The sequence below is a fragment of the Salvelinus alpinus genome, chromosome 12, assembly GCF_045679555.1.
Source record: "Salvelinus alpinus chromosome 12, SLU_Salpinus.1, whole genome shotgun sequence".
Lineage (NCBI taxonomy): Eukaryota > Metazoa > Chordata > Actinopteri > Salmoniformes > Salmonidae > Salvelinus > Salvelinus alpinus.
Genome location: NC_092097.1, coordinates 19582759 through 19604027, shown reverse-complemented (window position 1 = coordinate 19604027; position 21269 = coordinate 19582759). Strand labels below are relative to the sequence as shown.

At 43.6% G+C, this 21269-nt stretch overlaps 1 protein-coding gene across 2 annotated transcripts in view; it reads left to right on the top strand.

Moving 5' to 3' along the window:
* The window catches only part of LOC139535651 (receptor-type tyrosine-protein phosphatase gamma-like), a 312527-nt gene that overhangs the window by 30745 nt on the left and 260513 nt on the right, over positions 1 to 21269 (top strand). The gene's annotated exons all lie outside the window — the stretch shown is intronic.

The window sequence follows — 21269 nt, the reverse complement described above, 5'->3', positions numbered from 1 at the left end:
AACAGGAAGCCAGTGTAGGGAGGCTAGCACTGGAGTAATATGATAATTTTTTTGGGTTCTAGTCAGGATTCTAGCAGCCGTATTTAGCACTAACTGAAGTTTATTTAGTGCTTTATCCGGGTAGCCTGAAAGTAGAGCATTGCAGTAGTCTAACCTAGAAGTAACAAAAGCATGGATTAATTTTTCTGCATCATTTTTGGACAGAAAATTTCTGATTTTTGCAATGTTACGTAGATGGAAAAAAGCTGTCCTTGAAACAGTCTTGATATGTTCGTCAAAAGAGAGATCAGGGTCCAGGGTAACGCCGTGGTCCTTCACAGTTTTATTTGAGATGACTTTACAACCATCAAGATTAATTGTCAGATTCAACAGAAGATCTCTTTGTTTCTTGGGACCTAGAACAAGCATCTCTGTTTTGTTCGAGTTTAAAAGTAGAACGTTTTCAGACATCCACTTATGTCTGAAACACAGGCTTCTAGCGAGGGCAATTTTGGGGCTTCACCATGTTTCATTGAAATGTACAGCTGTGTGTCATCCGCATAGCAGTGAAAGTTAACATTATGTTTTCGAATGACATCCCCAAGAGGTAAAATATATAGTGAAAACAATAGTGGTCCTAAAACGGAACCTTGAGGAACACCGAAATGGACAGTTGATTTGTCAGAGGACAAACCATTCACAGAGACAAACTGATATCTTTCCGACAGATAAGATCTAAACCAGGCCAGAACTTGTCCGTGTAGACCAATTTAGGTTTCCAATCTCTCCAAAAGAATGTGGTGATCGATGGTATCAAAGGCAGCACTAAGGTCTAGGAGCACGAGGACAGATGCAGAGCCTCGGTCTGACGCCATTAAAAGGTAATTTACCACCTTCACAAGTGCAGTCAAAGTGCTATGATGGGGTCTAAAACCAGACTGAAGCATTTTATACACAGTGTGTACTATAGTATTCTACAGTTTACTACAGAATTCTATAGTAAGTATTGTATTAATCTACAATAAACTGTAGTGGAATATGTTACAGGCAGCATAAAGAAGAAAAATACATGATTAAAGACATGAAAAGACATCAATAATGAATGCAATGAATTGATTATTGAATGTTATGATGGACATAGCTTTGTAGAACCAAAACATACACAGCCTCTGGTCAACAAACTCGAACTCGAGAACGAATCATTTGGGGACCTGCAGTTCGCAAACGATATTGTGCTTACCACCCTCACGTCAGTCAAGCAATGCATCCCGTCAACAGTCGTTCACAATCTAGTCCGGTTGCGGCCACAACTAGACCATGTTTCAAATGTATCAAAAAATTATATTTGTATGCCTAACAATCAACAAATGTATATAGTTTAAAGCACACATTTACAAGTCTCAGTCACAAAGGACAGCTCCAATAATCCCCTATGGTGAACGACATGTGAACGAGAGGCTTGTAGAATCATGACTCTTTCGAGTTTTCAGGTCATCCTTCGCAGGTAAGGGGTCCTGCAAGATATGAGCATTACTGACTCAAATGAACGAAATGAGTCAAAAGATTTGAGTCAGTTAAAAGAGCCGAACTTCCCATCTCTACTTTCTAGAACATTATCGTTGCTAGGTAGCAACACACATACAGGGACATACCAATCAAAGCTTAAGAAAATAAAGTTACTACCACCTTCTCGTTTGGAGTATTTCAACAAGGCTGTCGACTGATGATCTACGCTGTCTGAAAACCAAAAAGATTGACTGCCGACATTCTGTTCAGTGGTGCTAAGTACTCTCGGCAGGTAGACACTCGACAATCCTACTGGTCTGTCTGAGCCTTAAGAGGATTTATGGGCCCAAGGGGAGGGTTATTGGGAAAGAAGGAGGTATGAGATTGTGTATTAAATGGTGTATGTAAATGTGGTAGTAATTGGTCGGTAGTTGGATGGTAGTTGGGGGTGCGTGTGTGTGTGTGTGCATACAGTATTTGTTTATCGTGTCATGTATGTGTTAAACCGGGTAACAAGGAGAACAGTACAGAATATAGGAGTAGCTGCAGTCTGCACTCTGCCCTGCTAGATTGACAGGCTCTGTATAATAACTGCCATTCTTCATGCCTGAAGAAATCTAATGTCTCTCCAATCCCATGGGTGAATCAAGCTCTGTTACAGTTCATTTATATTATCCACCCTCCCCATAATATATTATATCTCTTCCATCACTTTTCCTTTATGTCATGGCTGCCTCTCTCTCTCCCTCTCTCTCTCTCTCTCTCTCTCTCTCTCTCTCTCTCTCTCTCTCTCTCTCTCTCTCTCTCTCTCTCTCTCTCTCTCTCTCTCTCCATCTCTCTCTCTCTCTCTCTCTCTCTCTCTCTCTCTCTCTCTCTCTCTCTCTCTCTCTCTCTCCATCGCTCTCTCTCTACATCCCCATTGATAAAGAAGGAAAGAGAAATGTCCACTCTGCATGATAAGGCTCATTGTATGTGTGGGTATGAATGTGCGAGTTTGTATATGCATTTTATTTTTCTCCTCCTCACTAGGTGGTAATAGTGAAATGTGACACTTGGGGATTGTGGGGATGGTTATGTATGGTACCTGTGATGGGGATGGTTATGTATGGTACCTGTGATGGGGATGGTTATGTATGGTACCTGTGATGGGGATGGTTATGTATGGTACCTGTGATGGGGATGGTTATGTATGGTACCTGCGATGGGGATGGTTGTGTATGGTACCTGTGATGGGGATGGAGTTTTCTGGGGGGGGGGGGGGGTGAAATGGGATTGTGTGGGCCATGGGGACTGATAAAGACGCAGTCCAAATGGATTTGTAATGGCTATTCATGGGGTGGTGAGCAACTCAAATGGTTTGACACTAATGTTAATGCAGATGGAGTTATGGGGAGAGCGCAAGAAAGACTGGTCTTAGGTACAATCATGTATGTGCATAGTATGTGCTTGTGTGAAAGAGATTCATGCATGTGATAAAATGTGAATGTGTAGTTGGTGTATGTGTCCACAATAGCTAGCACTGTTAAATACCATGTACTATCTGGGTGCTATGTGCATTCATATAGTAGGTGAATGTTTAAGCTACACATATCTTACATACACAACATACTCATCCTGTCTACTTGCATCTCTGGTCTATTCATGGCCATGCTTGTAGTAGGAGAGACTGAACAGTTTGAGCAGTCCTTTAAGAAGCGCTGTGGCACTGTGACACTGTGCTTCTGTTTTATGAAAGCATTTCTTAAATCTAGTTCATGGTTCCCTCCTGTACCATGATAGTGGCTCACCAGCTCCCATGTATTGATCCCAAAATAACATCAAAGGCTCTCTGACTTTAGAAGTTGTAAGGGGGGGACGGTGGAGACTGAGAGAGGGGGAAGGAAGGAGGAGAAGAGGGAGAGGATATCTGTAACGAAACATAGCTCAGGGCTGGCAAAAGAAAATACACTTCTTGAAAGCATGTCTAGTGTAATGTATGTGAGTCTGTCTGAGCTTTTGATGCCAGTGTGGACATGTCTTCTGTCTTTCTTGCTTCCTATGTCTGTTGAACTGATTCTAAATGATGGCCAAGAGGTGCAGGCTGTGGTTGCATCACCTTTGTTGTGGAGTCAGACTTCTCTCTGAAAGGGTTGTTGTGGCTATCTCTCCCACACTGATTTGCCCCATCGGGGTCTATTTGTTCCTCTTCATTGCATGTTCATTGCCATTGTAGTTAGATTTACATGACAAACTCCCTGTTACGTTGACAACTCATTGGAATGGTTTGAGTGTAGGTCAAATGAGGGGGTTGAGTTTGTCTGTGGCGCAATTTAAAAAATAAAACAATGTAATGCAATTGAGACATGTTTGACAATGTCTTTAGTTGCAGTATTAAACAGCAGGTTTCTCAACCAGATGTGTGTAGCTATAATTGAAGCGGTGTTGATGTGTTTATATTTTGATCAATGTGTTTCTTCCAATGGTTATGTGAGAGTTGCAGACTTAACTGACCCTGTATACAGATGAGAGCTGACTTTCCCCTTCTCTCCTCTGGCTGTGAGAAATGGCACTTGGCCTGCTGCTCAGAGGGGAATGGTGTAATGAGAGGATAGAGTTTCAGCCAGCTTTGTCTGAAGTGAATTTAAATGTGGAATATGCCTTTTGTCAGACAGCACTTAGTGAGTGTATCGATCCACCAATGAAAGGCAACCGGGAACAATGGGTCTTATAAGGTATGCAGAGGAGAGAACAGCCCCATCCAGCTCCGCCCCACCAAAACAGCTCTGTTGTGAGTTACACTTGGTTCCTCACTCTCCCTCTTTCTTTGTCTATGTAACTGCCACTGATCCTCCTCTCTCTTTTCTCCATCTCTCTGATTCCAACAATTTGTTCGGTTCAAATTTTTTGTAATTCTGCAGACACTCTTATCCAGAGCGAGTTAGTTATAGGAGCAATTAGGTTTAAGTGCCTTTGCTCAAGTGCACATCGACCAATTGTTCAACTAGTCGGCTCGGCGATTTGAACCAGCAACCTTTCGGTTACTGGCCTTAACCACTAGGCTACCTCTCCCCTCCCCATCCCTGCCCTTCTATCTTAGTTTTAAGTTGGTTCTGTTCCTGTCCAGGCTGGCCAGAGTTGTATCCATCACTCTTATCATCCAGTGAAATACACGCTGCAAAATGATCCAGAATCGATGAAGGACTGAGAGAGAGTTCTGTTCCTACTGGCCATAAATCCTCCTAATTGTGGAAGGAGTGAGCGCGGCCCGCTCGGAAGGCCCAACCTTCCCTTGACAGCAGGCCCATCTCCCCCTCCACATAAATGTACAATATGGCGGCCTAATGCATGCGCTATGGATTTCTGCCAACGCCATTTGACACAGCCCGGTAAATAGACTGTAACTGTTTTTGACAAACGCTCCAGCCCTTCTCTCTGGAGAAGCCTTTGTATAGGTAATCAGATGTTTGACTGGGTAGGAAGGGATGGAAAAATAAGAACGTTAAGAGACCAGCAATTATTTTACGCACATATGACTAATCCAGCTCGTTAGTCAGCCTAAGCTGTGATTGTTTTAATTGGCTAATGGTGCCGTGGCTGCGGCAGCGGTCCTCTCGCTCCACATCCCCTTCCCCATCCACTGGCTCAGGCTGTGGCAGTAATGGCTGCAGCAACCACCGCCAGCTAATGCCAGACCTAATAGCCCAATTAGACTGTGTGTATTGCTCAGATGCCTGGGAGAGATAGGCCTTGGTTTGAATTGGGGTGTGTGTGTGTGTGTGTGTGTGTGTGTGTGTGTGTGTGTGTGTGTGTGTGTGTGTGTGTGTGTGTGTGTGTGTGTGTGTGTGTGTGTGTGTGTGTGTGTGTGTGTGTGTGTGTGTGTGTGTCTGTGTCTGTGTCTGTGTCTGTGTCTGTGTCTGTGTATATGTGTTTGTGTATATGTGTTTGTGTAATTTTATCCAATCCAACTGCCTTATACTGTAGTTGGGTAAATTTTGTCATGAGATGACTAGGCCTAGATTTAAATGATTAGATTTAGTGTATAGCAATTTTTTCAAAAGCAAAGCTTTAGCACCTCTCAACATGGACTGGCCCTTGTCCCTGCAATAGTTTTGTCTATCAATTCAGAGTATCCAAAAAGGTAAAGAGGCACTTGAAAAATCTTGTCGTTCTGCTATTACTTTTCTTCAATCAGAGGATCATAAGATACAGATTCAATAGCAGCTAACCTTTTTTATCCTACTGACCTTCACCACAGTGGACAGAGGCATATCAATTTAATATCAAACCATGTATCTGTCGCTCTACTATGTCACCTGCAAAAATCTATCACAAACTGTAGCTAGCCTTATCTCATTTGAAACCGCTTAATGCTTCCTCTAGCTGTTGGATCTAGCAGGCATGTCAGTTGTTTCTTCTGTGAAACACTACTCTTCCAGTCATATCACTTCCTTCCTTCCTGAGACATCTGGATGAGCATGTTGTAGCCTCTCCTCGGATCAGCTGCCAAACACCCTGATTCAGACCATCCTACCCATGCTAGATTACGGAGACATCAGATGTCATCAGGCTAGATGTTCTTTACCGTTCGGCCATCAGATTTGCCACCGCTGCTCCTTATAGGACACATCACTGCACTCTATACTCCTCTGTAAACTGGTAATCACTGTATACCCGTCGCAAGACCCACTGGTTGATGCATATTTATAAAACCCTCTTAGGCCTCACTCCCCCCGATTTGAGATATCTACTGCAGCCCTCATTCTCCACATACAACACCCGTTCTGCCAGTCACATTCTGTTAAAGGTCCCCAAAGCACACACATCCCTGGGTCGCTCCTCTTTTCAGTTCGCTGCAGCTAGCAACTGGAACGAGCTGCAACAAACACTCAAACTCTCAAACTCTCAATCTCTTCATTCAAAGACTCAATCATGGACACTCTTACCAACTAGCCCAGCTGTGGCTGCTTTGTATGATGTATTGTTGTCTCTACCTTCTTGACCTTTGTGCTGTTGACTTTGCCCAATAATATTTATACAATGTTTTTGTGCTGCTGCAATGTTGTGTTGCTACCATGTTGTTGTCATGTTGTGTTGCTACCATGCTGTGTTGTCATGTGTTACTGCCTTGTTATGTTGTTGTCTTAGGTCTCTCTTTATGTAGTGTTGTGTCTCTCTTGCCGTGATGTGTGTTTTGTCCTACGTTTATGTTGTATTTTTTTTATTATTATTTTTTATCCCAGGCCCCGTCCCCGCATGAGGCCTTTTGCCTTTTGGTAGGCCGTCATTGTAAATAATAATTTGTTCTTAACTGACTTGCCTCGTTAAATAAAGGTTAAATAAAATAATATAAATAAAAAATACAATAGCAATACGCAATCAGAATGCTTACTGCAATGATATGATTATATGTTATCTGTCCATTCTGTTGGAGAAGTAGAGGGAAACAATCTATGGTTGGTACGAGGTGTGCAATCTTGATCTACACAACCGAATGCCATTGAAATCCTCTGGATGTGAAATTCTTCTTTACAAATCTATGCTGCCCTGCTACTCTGGTCAGTGAGACTGGGATCAGGAGGATATTGGGTCAACTGTGACTGAGGTCATGGTGAGTTTGTGATGAGGTAACGAGGTCAGCAGTTGGCAGCCTTATCTGACCCTGATCTGAGGAAATCAGATATAAGGCTGAGGGGTCAGATCTAATGGTTTTGAGTTTACCGTGAAGATCTCAGCAGTGTTTCCAGAAGACCCTGCTTCTCACACCATACCCCTCCCTGGGAAGACTTCCTTTTTTGTGTCTGACTAGTGAAGTCTTCACGACCTAACTTGTATACAGCTAAGCAAACCTGAAGGTGTTATTATGTGTGCTAGCACTACCAATTTAATGAGTGCCTCCTGGGCAGTAATCTGTGTGTGTGACTTGTGGTGTTGTCTGTTGTTGGGGGATGCTCAGGGAACTCCAAATCAAATGTAATTTTTTTTGTCAAGTGCTTTGTAAACAACAGGCGTAGACTAACAGTGGAATTATTACTTACACGCCCTTCCCAACAATGCAGAGAGAAAGATAATAGAGAAATAATAGGAAAGTAATAACAGTTAATATAAAAGTAATAATAAATACACAATGAGTAACGATAACTTGGTTATATACACAGGGTACCTGTACCAGTTGATGTGCAGGGGTATATATAACTAGGAATAAAGTGACTAGGCAACAGGGTAGATAGTAAACAGAAGCAGCAGTTTAAGTGATGAGTAAAAATAAGTTTGTGCAAAAGGGGTCAATGCAAATAGTCCGGGTAGGTATTTGGTTAACTATTTAACTAACTATTTACAGTAGCATTCTTATGGCTTGGGGGTAGAAGCTGTTCAGGGTCCTGTTGGTTCCAGACTTGGTACATGGGTACCGCTTCCTGTGAGGTAGCAGAGAGAATAGGTTATGACTTGGGTGGCTGGAATCTTTGACAATTTTTAGGGCCTTCCTCTGACACGTCCTGGTATAGAGGTCCTGGATGGCAGGGAGCTCGGCCCCAGTGATGTACTACCCTCTGTACAGCCTTGCGGTCGGATGCCAAGCAGTTGCCATACCAAGCATTGATGCAGTCAGACAAGATGCTCTCAATGGCGCAGCTGTATAACTTTTTGAAGATCTGAGGAACCATGCCAAATCAGCCTCCTGATTGATTTGCACTTTGGGCACCAAAGTACGTTCATCTCTAGGAGACAGAACGCGTCTCCTTCCTGAGCGGTATGACGGCTGCGTGGTCCCATGGTGTTGATACTTGCACACTATTGTTTGTAAAGATGAACATGGTTCCTTCAGGCATTTGGAAATTGCTCCCAAGGATGAACCAGACTTAACAGGAAATTTGTGGAGTGTTTGAAAAACTAGTTTTAATGACTTCAATCTAAGTGTATGTAAACCTCCGACTTCAACTGTACTTAGTGATGTGGACTAAGAGGAACTTGAAGCTCTCAACCCACTCCACTACAGCCCTGTCGATATGAATGGGAGCGTTCTCAGCCCTCCTTTTTCCGTAGTCCACGATCAGCTCCTTTGTCTTGCCGACTTTTAGGGAGAGGTTGTTGTCCTGGCACCACACTGTCAGGTATCTGACTCATCATCATCAGTGATCAGGCCTACCACCGTTGTGTCATCAGCAAACGTAATGATGGTGTTGGAGTTGTGCGTGGCCAACGCAGTTGTGGGTGAACAAAGAGTACAGAAGAGGACTAAGCACGCACCCCTGAGGGGCCCCGTGTTGAGGGTCAGCGTGGCAGATGTGTTGTTACCTACACTCACCACCTGGGGATGGCCCATCAGGAAGTCCAGTTACAAAGGGAGGTGTTCAGTCCCAGGTACCTTAGCTTAGTGATGAGCTTGGAGTGCACAATGGTGTCGAACACTGAGCTGTAGTCAATGAACAGCATTCTCACATACAGTTGAAGTCGGAAGTTTACATACACTTAGGTTGGAGTCATTAAAACTAGTTCTTCAACCACTCCACAAATTTCTTGTCAACAAACGATAGTTTTGGTAAGTCGGTTAGGACATCTACTTTGTGAATGACACAAGTAAGTTTTCCAACAATTGTTTACAGACAGATTATTTCACTTATATTCACTGTATCACAATTCCAGTGGGTCAGAAGTTTACATACACTAAGTTGACTGTGCCTTTAAACAGCTTGGAAAATTCCAGAAAATGATGTCATGGCTTTAGGAGCTTCTGATAGGCTAATTGACATAATTTGAGTCAATTGGAGGTGTACCTGTGGATGTATTTCAAGGCCTACCTTCAAACTCAGTGCCTCTTTGCTTGACATCATGGGGAAATCAAAAGAAATCAGCCAAGACAGAAGAAAAAAAATTGTAGACCTCCACAAGTCTGGTTCATCCTCAAAAGCAATTTCCAAATGCCTGAAGGTACCAGGTTCGTCTGTACAAACAATAGTACACAAGTATAAACACCATGGGACCACACAGCCGTCAAACCTCTCATGAAGGAGACGCGTTCTGTCTCCTAGAGATGAACGTACTTTGGTGCGAAAAGTGCAAATCAATCCCAGAACAACAGCAAAGAGCCTTGTGAAGATGCTGGAGGAAACAGATACCAAAGGTATCTATATCCACAGTAAAACGAGTCCTATATTTACATAACCTGAAAGGCCGCTCAGCAAGGAATAAGCCACTGCTCCAAAAAACGCCATAAAAAAGCCAGACTACGGTTTGCACATGGGGACAAAGATCGTACTTTTTGGAGAAATGTCCTCTGGTCTGATGAAACAAAAATGGAACTGTTTGGCAGTAATGACCATCGTTTTGTTTGGGGGGAAAAAGGGGAGGCTTGCAAGCCGAAGAACACCATCCCAACTGTGAAGCGCGAGGGTGGCAGCATCATGTTTTGGGGGTGCTTTGCTGCAGGATGGACTGGTGCACTTCACAAAATAGATGGTATCACGAGGGAGGAAAATTATGTGGATATATTGAAGCAACATCTCAAGACATCAATCAAGAAGTTAAAGCTTGGTCACAGGTGGGTCTTCCAAATGGACAATGACCCCAAGCATACTTCCAAAGTTGTGGCAAAATGGCTTAAGGACAACAATGTCAAGGTATTGGAGTGGCCATCACAAAGCCCTGACCTCAATCCAATAGAACATTTGTTGGCCTACAAACCTGACTCAGTTACACCAGCTCAGTCAGGAGGAATGGGCCAAAATTCATCCAACTTATTGTGGGAAGCTTGTGGAACAACGAAACGTTTGACCCAAGTTAAACAATTTAAAAGCAACGCTACCAAATACTAATTGAGTGTATGTAAACTTCTGACCCACTGGGAATGTGATGAAAGAAATAAAAGCTGAAATAAAAAATTCTCTCTGCTATTATTCTGACATTTCACATTCTTAAAATAAAGGAATTTTTACTAGGATTAAATGTCAGGAATTGTGAAAAACGGAGTTTAAATGTATTTGGCTAAGGTGTATGTAAACTTCGACTTTAAATGTAGGTGTTCCTCCTGTCCAGGTGGGAGAAGGCCATGTGAAGTGCGTCATCTGTTGGGGCGGTATGTGAATTGGAGTGGGTCCAGGGTGTCTGGGATGAAGGTTTTGATGTTAGCCATGACCAGCCTTTCAAAGCATTTCATGGCTACAGATGTGAGTACTATGAGGCGATAGTCATTTACATTGCCTTTAGAAAGTATTCATACCCCTTGACTTATTCCACATTTTGTTGTTTTACAGCCTGAATTCAAAATGGATTACTTTTTTTCACCCATCTGCTCACAATACACCATAATGACAAAGTGAAAACATGTTTTTTTAATAAATTTTTGCTAATTTACTTTGCAGAAATATCTAATTTACATAAGTATTCACAACCATGCATATTTTGCAATATTGCTATTCTGTACAGGCTTCCTTCTTTTCACTCTGTAATTTATGTTAGTATTGTGGAGTAACTACAATGTTGTTGATCCATTTCTCCTATCATAGCCATACAACTCTGTAACTGTTTTAAAGTCACCATTGAAATCCCTGAGGGATTTCCTTCCTCTCTGGCAACTGAGTTAGGAAGGACGCCTGTATCTTTGTGGTGACTGGGTGTATAGATACACCATCATAAGGGATATTCAATGTCTGTTCTTTAAATTTTCACCAGTCTACCAATACTGTAGGTGCCCTTCTTTGCAAGTCATTGGAAAACCCCCTTGGTCATTGTGGTTGATTCTGTGTTTGAAATTCACTGCTCGATTGAGGGACCTTACAGATATCTGTATGTTTGGTGTACAGAGATGAGGTAGTCATTCAAAATAATGTTAAACACTAGTATTGCACACAGAGTGAGTCCATGCAACTTATTATGTGAGTTGTTAAGCACATTTTTACTCAAAAATTATTTAGGCTTGCAACCAAAGGGTTTAATACTTATTGACTCAGACATTACAGCTTTTCATTTGAATTAATTTGTCTAAAAACATAATTCCACTATGACATAATGGGGGTATTGTGTGTAGGCCAGTGACACTACTTCCTCTGGGATCAGGGCCTGGTCCGGGGTTAGCACTATGTCCTGCGCCACCGACTCTTTGAAGTAGAAATCTTCGTCCAAATCGAGGTTAGTGATCACTGTTCTGATGTCCAGAAGCTACATTATTATTGGTCATAAAGAACGTTTGTAGAAACATTGTATGCAACAACAACAAAAAACTTTTTTTTTAAACGTCAGGTATCCATTGCAGCGCCATCCAGGCCCCATCAGGAAGAGGTGGAATGTGCGCTAGCTTGGCTGCTTTGCATTCATCTCGGAAAACCAGCCCTCGACCCAAATACCCGGTGGGGAGGCTGCAGCTGTGCCCTTATGATGTGTATTTAACCTGCGCTGCTTAACACATGGACATTGATGATAGAGAAAAATGTAAGTTCCATGGTGTGGAAGTTGACGTGGACAATGGCATGTGTTGAGTATTTGAGAAAAAACACCCCATGCAGAGAAAAGAATTCAGAAAGTTCATTCAGAGAATAAAACACAATACCTATCTCTCTCTCACGCATTATTTTCTTGTGCACATCTTGTGGAGATTTTTGAGGCCTAAACCCCAAGGCCAACACCCGTCGCCATGGTGATGGCACAAGTTGGCTCTCTGTTCACTTTCTGCCCTGATTAGAGCTCAACAAGGGGTCTGGGTGTGTCTGTGATTTTGCGTGTGTGTGTGTGTGTGATAATAGTCTGTCTATTTTCCTGTGCTCCATATTCTACATTGGGTGTTGTTTGATTCAGTACGATGACAACCTATAGGATAAAGAGAACATCTGTTTACAGTATTAGTAGTCGTATTCTGTTCCCTGAATGCCCGGCCCCTCTTGTGTGATAAGCGCTGTAAAGATTTGGGGTCGTTGGTGCCCTCCCAAAACCTCTGGCTGGAGATAATTTGGGGATTTTAGGGAATGGTGGAAGAGGTGGTCAAAACACCAATCTGTCTGTAGCTACATCCATACAGCCTCTGTCTGGCCTAGATCTGCATTTCAAACAAAACCCGCTCGGTCATGTAGAGAAGGCCCACTGTGAGAGAAGTGAGAAAAAAAAGATGAGACGTGTGTGTGTGTGCGTCATTCCTTGGGTCCATTTCAAGGTGACATTCTCAGCAGCAGAGCTAGAGCAGAGCTCCTGGTTAGAGTATTGACAGCTGTGGGCCCATGATCTGACCTCCATGACATCTCCATAACAACCATTCCAATAAACATCCAGTCATCTATTGAGTGCTGCTTGCTGCTCGGCAATAGGGAATCTCTTACCCGTACCATTTCAGTGTCAGAGGAAGGAGACTTGGGTGTGTGTTTTGTGTGTGTGCTGCTTCATTTTGCAGATATTTTTTCTCTAGAGTAAATTAACTTGTCTTCAGGTTTTTGCAGGTCTAAATGGACTTAGGTGGTATCCAATTATGTTTTTCTGTTAGGTTGGCATGTTTGCAGTTCAGACTAATATGGTATTTTATTTATTTGCTTACCTTTTCGCTTATAATATAACATCCACAGGACTCATCAGTGTACCATTTCACCATTTGAAATGCCACTTAATGAAAGTGTGTAGGCTACTAACTGACATATTAAGTACTACTTAATCATGACTATTGGTGAAATATTGGGACTACGGGGATCTCTCTTTTTATCTATCTTTCCCTTGCTCTCTCTCTCATTCGCTCTCAGAGGGCGGAGAGCCTTACAGTAGAGAGAGGAAATTAGATTCCTTCCGAGAAGCGGCCTTCATTTCAAGGAGAAGTGAGCAAAGATTGTATCACTTAGCAAGAAGAATAGCAGGAGGTGTCTTTATAAATGTACCTAAGGAGCAGGAGGGCAAGGACAACAGGAGACACTGTCTTTCTGTCTCAGAGATGGTGTGCATGCACCATGTGATGAGGTCTTAGGATATGTATGTTAGTGAGATGTAGTGTCTGTTTGTCTTGAGAAGGTGTTCATGAGGTGTGTGTGGTGTGTGTGATAAAGCTCCTGTGGTGATGTAGGATAGTTGTGGGTTATCCTGTGGTGATGTAGGATAGTTGTGGGTTATCCTGTGGTGATGTAGGATAGTTGTGGGTTATCCTGTGGTGATGTAGGATAGTTGTGGGTTATCCTGTGGTGATGTAGGATAGTTGTGGGTTATCCTGTGGTGATGTAGGATAGTTGTGGGTTATCCTGTGGTGATGTAGGATAGTTGTGGGTTATCCTGTGGTGATGCCTTAGGAGGTATGTATTTATGAGGAGGTGTGTGTGTCTGAGAAGGTGTTTATTCAGAAGGTGTCGGTTAGTAGATTACCTATGGATGTGTGTACACCAATCAATCAAATGTATTTATAAAGCCCTTTTTACATCAGCCAATGTCACAAAGTGCTATACAGAAACCCAGCCTAAAACCCCAAATAGCAAACAATGCAGATTTAGAAGCACGGTGGCTCGGAAAAACTCCCTAGAAAGGCAGGAACCTAGGAAGAAACCTAGAGAGGAACCTGGCTCTGAGGGGTGGCCAGTCCTCTTCTGGCTGTGCCGGGTGGATATTATAACAGTACATGGCCAAGATGTTCAAACGTTTATAGATGTTTATAGATGACTAGTAGGGTCAAATAATCACAGAGGTTGTAGAGGGTGCAACAGGTCAGCACCTCAGGAGTAAATGTCAGTTGGCTTTTCATAGCCGATCATTCAGACAAGGTAGCACATCCAGTGAACAGGTCAGGGTTCCATAGCCGTAGGCAGAACAGTTGAAGCTGGAGCAGCAGCACGACTGGGTGGACTGGGGACAGCAAGGAGTCATCAGGCCAGGTAGTTCTGAGGCATGGTCCTAGGGCTCAGGTCCTTCGAGAGAAGAGAAAAGAGAGAAAGAGAGAGAGAATTAGAGAGAGCATACTTAAATTCACACAGGACACCGGATAAGACAGGAGAAATACTCCAGATATAACAGACTGATCCTAGCCCCCCGACACAAACTATTACAGCATAAATACTGGAGGCTGAGACAGGAGGGGTCGGGAGACACTGTGGCCCTGTCCGACGATACCTCCGGACAGGGCAAACCAGGCAGGATATAACCCCATCCACTTTGCCAAGCACAGCCCCCACATCACTAGAGGGATATCTTCAACCACCAACCTATACCCTTAGACAAGGCCGAGTATAGCCCACGAAGATCTCCCCCACCGCACGAACCCGAGGGGGGCGCCAACCTGGACAGGAAGATCACGTCAGTGACTCAACCCACTCGTGATGCACCCCTCCTATGGACGGCATGGAAGAGCATCAGTAGGCCACTGATGATAAATTACCTATGGATGTGTGTACACCACTGACGACAAACAGTGCAGTAGATAACCCGTGCTCTGAAGGCGTTGTATACTGTGTTCTCCCAGAGAGAGGCAGAGGCAGTGCCAGGTCGCAGTTGTAAATGAGAACTTGTTCTCAACTGGCCTACCTGGTTAAAATAAAGGTGAAAAAAAATGAAAAATGTGTGGCTCACCATAACGCTCCCACATACCATTCCCTGAAACATGGATTTGATGAAATATGCCCATGCCTGCGGATCAAATTTCTGGGTGGGGTGATATAAAGTGTGTGTATGTGTGTGCATAAGGAAATGGAATAAATCTTGCATAAACGTGTAGTGCAGAAAAATACGTGTTAAATCATGGGATGTAGTTGTATTTATTCCTGCAGTCGTGGCAAAGGTTTGCCACCCTTCAGCTGAAAAGTTAAATCATCAGTGGGACTGTCAAAACACAGCAGATCTACAGTCATGTATCTGCACAGGCTCTAATAAGTAAATGTACCCCTGGTGGGAAGCCAGTGTTACTCATCCTGCTACAGAGCCCCAGAGAGTGCTGGAGTCCTCGCTCTCTCTCTCTGGCCTCACACATCTAAAGTCAGACTCAAGGCCCAAACCCAGAGCCTGTCCTGAAAGGGACAAAACCCCAGGAGAGTAATGTCATGCTGGACTGGCGAGGGGTAGGTTAGGAAGTGGGTAGTGGGAGTGGAATGATTACAGTGGGGGGGTGAGGAGAGAGGGGACGAGTGGCATTGGGGAATTGGAATGAGACTAGCTGGGAAGAGGGGAGAGGGAGGAGGATGGGGGTGGAATAAGACAGGGCATTGTTGTGTCTGTTGTAAATGGTAGTGTTGTGCAGTGTGCTTCTCTCTGGGCTTTATAGTCGTAGAGAGGACGAGCAGCGCAGCAGTAAAGAGACGTGCTGTGGTTTTAATCCTCTCTGTCCCCTTTGTCCTCACCTCAGCCCGACACCCACCTCCCACTCCGTGTTTACTGCATCTTCACACATACACACAAATGCACACACCCTGACAGAGTGAAAGCTGTTGTTCACTGCCAACCCAGATGCGTATCTCTGACCGTGACATCTTCAGAACAGGACAAGCCTTTTCAAGGTGTTCCACTTTGTCCCCATTCTGACGGACTACGCTACATGAATCTCTAACAGAGGGACAGGGGCAGAGGATTTAGGAGGAAACAGACATTGAGAGATGACATGTGTACGATGTACTGTATATTTCATAGATGTGACACCTCCGTCCGCCCCCTGGTATGATTGTCCACTTCTCTGAATCCTGTTTGTGGTTAAGCCTTGTGCCACTGTGCCACCCCTCGCCATGACAACCCACTCAAGTGTTTGAGAGTTTGCACTTCCCTTCCTTCCTCTATCTGGCGTGTAGCCTCTTCCTGCTCCCATGGTACCCTCACCCCTCATCCTTCTCACACTGCCCCTTATAGTTCCTGCCCCTTATGACCTCATCCTCCTGCTTCCTCCTCTCCGGCGGTAGTGTGGAGTAGAGTGTTAGCCTGCAACGGCAGTTTCACGCCACATCCCCCCCCCCCCCCACCCCAGTAAAAAAAACAAAGGGACAGTATCACTGATTCAACCTACATTCATACAGTTTCTTGACCGTGTCCAGCTCGCTAATAATCACCCAAATGAAATCTAAACAGTCAGGGAGCATAGAAAATTCCAGAAACAATGGATATTTTGAAGGCGAGGAACTATAACCAATTTTCAGCGTGGCCCTCCAGACCTCGTTGAAGACCGAATGCAGCCCCCGGGCCACAATGAGTTTGACACCCCTGGTCTAATAGCTATCGCCATGTCAGTGTTTGCTGTGATTAGGTATCAGTAACGTTTTTCACTGTTTGGGTGGTTTTCAGACTAAATGGATTTTATTGTTCGAAATCAAATCAAATCAAATTTTATTAGTCACATACACATGGTTAGCAGATGTTAATGCGAGTGTAGCGAAATGCTTGTGCTTCTAGTTCCGACAATGCAGTAAATGCAGAAATCCATGTCCATTGTGTGTTTATTCAAGAAGGCCCTGTCGCGTTTAGCCAATGGCTAGAGGATATTGTGCTGAGAGGAAGGGTTCATATTAGGGTTGCAAAACTACCAGTAATTTACCAAATTTACCCGAATATACAGTATTTTGGTTATTAACAGAAAATCTATGGCAATCTATCGTAACTTTGGTAATTTATACTTGAATAACTTTTCTATTATTATTATTCATACAGTACCAGTCTAAAGATTGGACACTCCTACTCATTCAAGGGTTTTTCTATATTTTTACTATTTTCAAATAGTGAAGACAGCAAAACTATGAAATAACACATATGGAATTATGTAGTAACCACAAAACTGTTGAACAAATATATGTTATATTTGAGATTCTTCAAAGGAGCCACTCTTTGCCTTGATGACAGCTGTGCACACTCATTCTCTAAACCAGCTTCATGAGGTAGTCACCTGGAATGCATTTCAATTAACAGTTGTACCTTGTTAAAAGTACATTTATGTAATTTCTTTCCTTCTTAATGCGTTTGAGCCAATCAGTTGTGTTGTGACAAGGTAGGGTTGGTATACAGAAGACAGTTGCCAGATATAACCAAAATGGTTTTACAGATGCTGGATGAGGAAGCCATTGGTGCCTCTGACTCAGAATCTGAGGTGTCCAATTCAGATGACAGACTATGTGCCTGTGGGTCAAGTTGGAGTTGTGGATGCACCTGATAGTCCAGCTGTCTTAGATGATTCTACAGATAGGGTCTTACTGGAGTAACCCCCCCCCCCCCCGCCCCCAACTAAAGGCAGGACCAGAAGCCATAACATCCTGAGGAGCTGCCCAGGGCCTGTGCGGGGGTCAACAGTTGTGTCACCAAAAGTTGCCTGGGAGCTGTTCATTAGTGACAACATCATTGAGGAGGTCCTAAAGTGTACACATTTAGAAGGATGGAGAATAGTGACAGCAAAAGGGACAGAGTGGAGTGAGGTCAACAAAGATGATTTAAAGGTCTTTATTGGCATGGAGAAAAGGTGGGATGTCTCCACACAGGAGCTATTTTTGGATCCACTGCAGAATCTAATGTATAAGGCCACCATGTCGGTCTGAAGATATGAGGATATCCGTCGCTACCTGAAGCTTGATGACAAGAGTGTTCAGACAGGCAATGGACCACCTGGCAGCCTTCTGGTATATGTAGGACCTTTCCCTAGCAAACTGTAGAGGAAGGTTCATCCCCAGCGACTGCGTCACAGTGGATGAGCAGCTTTCCTCTAGACATGACACTTGTCATTCCATCCAAAGAGTTCAATCTTGGTTTCATCAGACCAGAGACTCTTGTTTTTAATGGTCTGAGAGTCCTTTACTGTAGGTGCCTTTTGGCAAACTCCAAGCGGGCTGCCATGTGCCTTTTACTGAGGAGTGGCTTGCGTCTGGCCACCATAAAGGTCTGATTGTTGGAGTGCTGCAGAGATGGTTGTCCTTCTGCAAGGTTCTCCCATCTCCACAGAAGAACTGAGGCAATGGAAATATGTGGGGTGATGAAAGAGAGCCATGCCACCACCACTCAGAGCAGCCAGGGCCAGAAGAGAGGGGGTGACAGCTTTGCCCAAACGCAAAGGATGGAAAAGTCAGCTGCTGGTGTTCTCAGTGCAACACAGCCATCTGCAAAGAGCACAGTCACATGCTTGTGGTTTGTAACAAATGCATGGTCTAAGACAGCATAAGTAAGCATCACACACTTGTTCCTTTTAGTGTTCATGTTTTCTTAATTCACAAGTGTTAGTGTTGTCGTTTATATTGATGATGAACTTTGGATTTTCAAATAAATAAATCATGCTTAAGGTGGTATTATTTTGTTGTTTACACTAAAAGGTTGAATTTGAAACTTTGATTGTAAGATTGATTGTAAGAAGAATATGCTAATATTTTCAATAGCTCTTATGAATTTTCATAATATGTTATCATTGAAATGTGTATCAAACTGTTGAAGAGCGACTAAAAACATTTCAAACAAAATAATGATTGAAAGGTCCAAATCATCACTCAAAATAATTATTTTCCACAAAATGGATAATATTTTATACCCATATAAATAAAAAAACAGATATTACATTATAGGGTCATTTTGACCCGGCATATGCATTCTTGGGGCGACATGTTTACTATGCATCTTAGGGTTAAGACATGAAGGTCAGTCAATACGGAACATTTCAAGAACTTTGAAAGATCAGTCGCAAAATACATCAAGCGCTATGATGAAACTGGCTCTCATAAGGACAGCCACAGGAAAGGAAGACCCCGAGTTACCACTGCTGCAGAGGATAAGTTCATTAGAGTTACCAGCCTCAGAAATTGTAGCCCAAATAAATGCTTCACGGAGTTCAAGTAACAAACACATGTCAACATCAACTGTTCAGAGGAGACTGCGTGAATCAGGCCTTCATGGTCAAATTGCTGCAAAGAAACCACTACTAAGGACACCAATAAGAAGAGACTTGCTTGGGCCAAGAAACACAAGCAATGGACATTAGACCGGTGGAAATCTGTCCTTTGAGATTTTTGGTTTCAACCAGTGTCTTTGTGAGATGCAGAGTAGGTGAACAGATGATCTCCGTATGTGTGGTTCCCACCGTGAAGCATGGAGGAGGAGGTGTGATGGCGTGGGGGTGCTTTGCTGGTGACCCTGTCAGTAATTTATTTAGAATTCAAGGCACACTTAACCAGCATGGCTACCACAGCATTCTGCAACAATTCACCATCCCATCTGGTTTGCTCATAGTGGGACTATCATTTGTTTTTCAACAGGACAATGACCCAAAACACACCTCCAGGTTGTGTAAGGGCTATTTGACCAAGAAGGAGAGTGATGGAGTGCTGCATCAGATGACCTGGCCTCCACAATCACCCGACCTCAACCCAACTGAGATGGTTTGGTGGGATGAGTTAGACCGCAGAGTGAAGGAAAAGCAGCCTACAAGTGCTCAGCATATGTGTGAACTCCTTCAAGACTGTTGGAAATGCATTCCTCATGAAGCTGGTTGAGAGAATGCCAAGAGTGTGCAAAGCTGTCAAGGAACAGGGTGGCTATTTGAAGAATCTCAAATCTAAAATAGATTTTAATTTGTTTGACACTTTTTTGGTTTCTACATCATTCCATATGTGTTATTTCAGTGTGGATGTCTTCATTATTATTCTACAATGTAGAAAATAGTAAAAAAATAAATACATTTTTTTATTGCTAGGGACATTCCTGGAAGAAGCTAGCTAGCTAACAAGGAGTGTCTAGTTGGTAGAAGAGAAGAAGGGACAAAGAAGGGACAAAGTGGGACAAAATAAGGACAGAAGAAAAGGGAAAGGGGACATTAAGGTGAAGCAGTCCTCTAAAGACACAAAAGACAATAATACAAGAAACAACACTTCTATTGCCTCTCCCTCTACGATACGCACTTCCGGGTTGGAGCGAGTAGTTGCATTCCGCTTTGCTCCACAGGTAGTTTTACATTTCATTTCATTACAGTACAACAGTTTGATTTGTTTGATCTTAGCTGGCTACATAGCCGTCTTTGTATCCAAGATAATTGTGTAGTCTAGAGTAATTGTCGAGGTTACCTAGCCAGTTAGAGGTTACCTAGCCAGTTACACTTTCAAACAAAGTCAACAACGCAGCCACTGCTAGCTAGCCTATTTCACCAGCCAGCAGTACTATATCATTTTAGTCAATAAGATTTTTTGCAACGTAAGCTTAACTTTCTGAACATTCGAGACGTGTAGTCCACTTGTCATTCCAATCTCCTTTGCATTAGCGTAGCCTCTTCTGTAGCCTGTCAACTATGTGTCTGTCTATCCCTGTTCTCTCCTCTCTGCACAGACCATACAAACGCTTCACACCGCGTGGCCGCTGCTACTCTAACCTGGTGGTCCCAGCGCGCACGACCCACGTGGAGTTCCAGGTCTCAGGCAGCCTCTGGAACTGCCGATCTGCGGCCAACAAGGCAGAGTTCATCTCAGCCTATGCTTCCCTCCAGTCCCTCGACTTCTTGGCACTGACGGAAACATGGATTACCACTGATAACACTGCTACTCCTACTGCTCTCTCCTCGTCTGCCCACGTGTTCTCGCACACCCCGAGAGCTTCTGGTCAGCGGGGTGGTGGCACTGGGATCCTCATCTCTCCCAAGTGGACATTCTCTCTTTCTCCCCTGACTCATCTGTCTATCGCCTCCTTTGAATTCCATGCTGTCACAGTTACCAGCCCTTTCAAGCTTAACATCCTTATCATTTATCGCCCTCCAGGTTCCCTTGGAGAGTTCATCAATGAGCTTGACGCCCTGATAAGTTCCTTTCCTGAGGATGGCTCACCTCTCACAGTTCTGGGTGACTTTAACCTCCCCACGTCTACCTTTGACTCATTCCTCTCTGCCTCCTTCTTTCCACTCCTCTCCTCTTTTGACCTCACCCTCTCACCTTCCC